Genomic DNA, 5,977 nt, shown 5'->3' with positions numbered 1-5,977 from the left:
GTTAAGAAAGATGAGCACATAAAGTCTAAGTGGCAGGAACTGGACCAGGCAGTAACAGAACAGAAGGAAGACAAAATTTTGGGAACTTGTTACGAGAGGACTACAAGGAGTAAGATGGACATTGGAAGCCACAATCACTGCCTCTGCTTGGATTAAATGTTTCTCTAGTATCTTCTGGAACCAGTCAAGCACCTTCAACGTGGCAGGGCTGGACAAAGATTTCTCTAATTTACCTGAGTGGGAACCAATCTCTGGCAATAAGGGAAAGTTGTAAGTAGCATCTTTAAAATCTAAGGACCTCATCACACTTTGGGAGCCCCTGTAACATTTTGGGTGACTCATGTTGCCCTGCGATCCACGCACCACCCTCTTTCTTCCTGTGTGATGGGAAGGGATGGATGGAGGGTGCCCCATTGCTTCCCTTATCAGAAAATGTAGAAAATTGTGGTAAACTTACTTATAACACAGGCACTGCCCATGATGTAGAAATTTACAGTGGCCAGAGTGGTGCAAACATACTGAGAGGAGGGAGTGGCCATCCCTGCATTGTGTGAAGGGATGCATAGGTAGCCATCAAATTTGTTAAAAGAAGTGGAGACAAGCATTACATTGATTTAAAAAAAACCCATATAATGAAGTTGTAAGAATGCACCTGAAGAAGTCATGCTTCCTCCAGAACTCTTCCAGGAAAATGCTGAAAGGTGGAGCCCCTTTCTTGCTAGCCTATTTACCAGGATAAACAACACTGGGCAAATGCCATGTGGATGGAAAATGAGCATTATATTTCCTATCTACAAGAAAGGTGGTAGGAATGACTCACAAAACTACTGTCCAATTAGCTTGCTCAATATCACTTCAATATGTACTTCTCTGGAGAGTTGGATCACTATATCACATACAAAGTGTGCTATCTATCAATCAGAAAATCACTGTAGCCATCTGTACAGCTTACAGTAGATATACAATAACTACACTAGAATGGCAGTAAAAGACTGTCAATTTGAAATTTGGATGCAGAGGAATACATATGGTGACATAGGAAAGGAAAAGAAGATAGGACAATTCTTTGAAACTAGCTACTTAGTCTGAAAGCAACTTTCTTACAAAAATCACAGCAGAAAGAAACCCTTTTAAAGTAAATTAAGAAAAGTCAAGCTTCTATTAACCAATATCAGCCATTTATTTCCTGGTCCTTCTGTGCCAGAAAATCTTCTGAACAGTTTGCTCAACAGAAGACACCCAACACATTTGGGGAAAATATATTGCTTCACGTGCCTGGGAAGCACAGAAAAATTGAAAAAAGGGTTCATTTAGGATCACATACTCAAAAAGATTTTAAGCAATTTTAAGGCCAAGCAAATGGTAAAAATAATATGCGTGTATGCGTGTGTTTGTGTGTGTGTGTGTGTGTGTACACACACACACACTGTTAACCAGAACTCAAGGAACCAGAACTCTCAAGCAATTCACAAAAAATTGAAGAAATAATATTTTAAATGAAAAACAAATAAAATCAATTTTAGCAGACATAGAATCATAGAATTGGAAGAGACCTCATGGGCCATCCAGTCCAACCCCCTGCCAAGAAGCAGGAAAATCAAATTCAAAGCACCCCTGACAGATGGCCAGCCTCTGTTTAAAAGCTTCCAAAGAAGAAACCTCCACACACTCCAGGGCAGAGTGTTTCACGGCTGAATGGCTCTCAGTCAGGAAGTTCTTCCTAATATTCAAATGGAATCTCCTTTCTTGTAGTTTGAAGCCATTGTTCTGTGTCCCAGTCTCCAGGGCAGCAGAAAACAAGCTTGCTCCCTCCTCCCTATGACTTAGATGTTGGACAAACTAAATTTATCCAACATCTACCAATTCCCTTGGGTTCTGGTTAACGGAGAGTCCTCTCTCTAGATATATATATGAAATCAAAATTATAGGACATTGTTATAACTATCATTAGAAATGTAAGTAGAGTTATAATAAAATTCTAACTACATGGCTGGCAAAGAATAATTTTAAAATGCATGTAAATGAAAAAAGTTAGATGTTTGTTTGTTTGTTTTTTGTTTTGATAAGCCACCTTAGTGAAGAGCCAAAATTCCAAGATCTTCTTAAATCATACAACACATGAAGAATTCCCTTCCAAAACCTTCTGATTTATTGAGAATTGTATTTTTCAAGAAGCCTACTTCATGGAGTATGCATTCCATCCACTCTGAAAACAGCCACATAAAGGTCTCCAATCTTTCAAATACTAGAGAGGTATTGACATTAAATTTATAGCCAAATTCTTTGTGATGGTAACTTTGTTGAGATGTTGAAAACACTTAGCACAGAAGAGTCAATAATGTGTCAGGGCAGAAGTAATCATGATAGATAGCATGAGACACCCAAAAGATCCTTCATTCTTATCCTCCTACTCTGATTTCTCAGTGATGCAACTGATACTCTTAGGGGTGAGTCTCATCCTCTTCCTTTCCTGACAGTTCCTCTTTTAGCAATCTCTTAGAATTACCATAGATTATCCGATTCAACATTCCTGCCTAAGAGTAGAGTTCCAATCAACATTTATTTTGTTTCCTCAAATCAAGATCTTGAATCACTTTGTACACTCATCAATCTTATTTCGTCCTAGTTTTTCATCTTCTATGATTTTGCACCTAATAACCCTCTTATTGGTGCTCCTATTTCAGTTAACTGTAGCATTAATAGCCTTTGCACCAAGCGTATTGTTACCTTGATATAAAAAAACTGTTGTATCACTCCTTCCAGATCCTTCTCTACAACTCAAGGGAATCAGAGACCCCCTGGTCAATGTAGAATAGGAGTGCAGGAAGTTACTGCTAGTAGTAGTGGAACTGCCCTCATTTTGACTTAAATCCCATTATGTTAATTCAAGAACATTAACCAAAGAAAACATTCCATCTTCAGCAACTCCCTACCACCACGTACACAAATTAGGATGAGTTCACAACTTGGAATAGCCCTTAGTGCAGTGGTTCTCAGCCTGTGGGTCTCCAAATGTTTTGGCCTTCAATTCCCAGAAATTCTAACAGCTGGTAAACTTGTTGGGATTTCTGGGAGTTATAGGCCAAAGCACCTGGGGACCCACAGGTTGAGAACCACTGCCTTAGTGTGATACATTAAAAGCAAGGCTATCCAGCTGTCAGGGACAAAGTGTGGTCAACATGTTTGAGCAGCATCCCCAAGTGAAAATAAAGGGCAAGGCTCTATTTTTTTTTTTATAGCTTGTCACCTGCTGGAAGCCTTATCCCTTATTTCACCAGGCAACCATGTGTTTCAGCGAAGTGACAGTACCAAGGCTCGGAAGCCTGTCCCTAGCCATTATGCATGTGTGCACACAACACAAGGAAGTAATTCTTACAAGCCTATAGCCATGAGAAGACTGCTGTTTGTAACTCTGTCCTTCAAGATTGCTCTCATCTAGCTTCATACTGCACTGATTGCAGACCCAGTGCTTAGGGATCTCTGGCACCGAGTGCCTAGAAATGGTATTGCAGGCTTTCAAAACATTGACATGTTAAAATTAATACACTTAAAAACCATAGAACTGCCAAATTCTAGGCTCCTGTTAGTTTGAATGCCAAGTTTCATGTCTTTATGTTATGGTGTTGAAATACTTCCTTTGGTCATTATATGATATGCACACACAAGAATATCTTTCCATTTGTTTGTGTGCATGAATACCAAGATATTAATATTTATTTATTTATTTATTTACTGTCCTTGTATACCGCCGTTTCTCAGCCTAACTGGCGACTCAAAGTGGTTTACAACAAAATATACAGTGCACAGTATACAATTAAAACCATAAAAACATAATACACAATATTACACGTAAATCACAATCCAATACATCTCCTAACTAAAATCCTGGTCCAATTTCATCATCCATATTACCAATCCGTAATCAACACATTCATTGCACCGAATTAACCAAATGCCTGCTTGAACATCCAAGTTTTTAGTCTTCTTCGGAATACCATCAGCGAGGAGGCTGATCTTACCTCCATGGGAAGGGCGTTCCAGAGCCAAGGGGCCACCACAGAAAAGGCCCTGTCTCTCGTCCCCGCCAGCCGCACCTGTGAAGCAGGCGGGATAGAGAGCAAGGCCTCCCCAGAAGATCTTAGGGTCCTGGTGGGCTGATAGGCCGAGATACGTTCGGATAGGTAGGTTGGGCCAGAACCGTTTAGGGCTTTAAAGGCCAACGCCAGCACTTTGAATTGAGCCCGGTAGCAAATCGGCAGCCAATGGAGCTGGTGCAGCAGAGGAGTTGTGTGCTCCCTGCGCTCCGCTCCAGTTAGTATCATGGCTGCCGACCGTTGGACTAATTGGAGCTTCCGAGCCGTCTTCAAAGGCAACCCCACGTAGAGAGCGTTGCAGTAGTCTAAACGGGATGTAACCAGAGCGTGGACTACCGTGGCCAAGTCAGACTTCCCAAGGTACGGGCGCAGTTGGCGCACGAGTTTTAACTGTGCGAATGCTCCCCTGGTCACCGCCAAAACCTGGGGTTCCAGGCTCAGCGATGAGTCCAGGGTCACACCCAAACTGCGAACCTGCGTCTTCAGGGGGAGTGCGACCCCATCCAACACAGGCTGTAACCCTATACCCTGTTCGGCCTTGCGACTGACCAGGAGTACCTCTGTCTTGTCTGGATTCAATTTCAATTTGTTCGCCCCCATCCAGATAATATACAGAAATAAGCCCCCGGTGGTGTCATGGGTTAAAACCCTTGTGCTGGCAGAATGGCTGATTGAAAGGCTAGTAGTTCAAATCCGGGGAGTGGTGAGAGCTCCTGTCTGTCAGCTCCAGCTTCTCATGCAGGGACATGAGAGAAGCCTCCCACAGGATGCTAAAACATCCGGGCATCCCCTGGGCAACATCCTTGCAGACAGCCAATTCTCTCACACCAGAAGTGGCTTGCACTTTCAAAAGTTATTCCTGACATGAAAAAAATTGAGAGAGATATTCATATTACAGTATGTTAAACATTTGACATGTTACCATATTTTCTGACATATAAGACTACTTTTTAACCCAAGAAAATCTTCTCAAAAGTCAGGGGTCGTCTTATACACTGGGAGTAGTTTTATATGCCAGGAGTTGTCTTATAGAGCAGGTGCTGAAACTTCCAATCCTGATTGGAGAATCTGTGATTGTCGCATATAGTGGGGGGAGCTCAAAAATGGCAGTGGCCGCATCCCTGCCATATGTAGCGACTGTATGAAAGCATTAAGGGCAACGCTGTACAAGTACGGTAGAAGAAAATCCATTCATCAGGATTTGTGGACTTAATGCAGTCCTGATGGTGAGGTGAAGGTGTAAGTGAAGGGCAGAGCAAGCTGCAGGCGTCTGGGGGGCCCGGGGTATGGAAAAAAGAGATAGAGTGGCTCTGGGCCCAAAAAACACACCTCTGGCCCGCCCTTGTATCCTATTACCGTACCTTCTCCTCTGCCTCTCAGATCTCACTCCTGAAGACTGCAGTGAAGCGGTGCAGGTGCACATGTGCAAGATCTTAGGGGCAGAGAAGGAGGTACAGTAATAGGAAAATTACCATATTGAAATCAAATCTGATGCTTTTAAAAATTTTATTTGTGCCTTGGAAGAGGGGTAGTCTTATATGGGGAGTATATCCCAAGGTCTCTATTTTAACTGGAAAAGTTGGGGGTCGTCTTATATGCCCAGTCGTCTTATATGCCAGAAAATACAGTACTTAAAAATTTCCTCTTATACCATCTGATAGCCATCAATATAAGTGTTCTTTGACCTGACCTTACGATTGCCTTTCTTTTGCTAAATGTTGCATTTGGGTCGACCTTCTTAAATCTTACTGATTCATGTAACGGTGAAAACCTACTAGTGGGAAAAGCAGTATACAAAAGGAACACAGGAAAATCACATATCCATATGAAAACATTTTAATTGAAAGCTTCATTTGAGCAATCTTGCTGGTACATATATGATA

Source organism: Anolis sagrei, chromosome 1 (genome assembly GCF_037176765.1).
Source record: "Anolis sagrei isolate rAnoSag1 chromosome 1, rAnoSag1.mat, whole genome shotgun sequence".
Classification (NCBI taxonomy): Eukaryota; Metazoa; Chordata; class Lepidosauria; order Squamata; family Dactyloidae; genus Anolis; species Anolis sagrei.
This window is presented reverse-complemented; position numbering follows the sequence as displayed.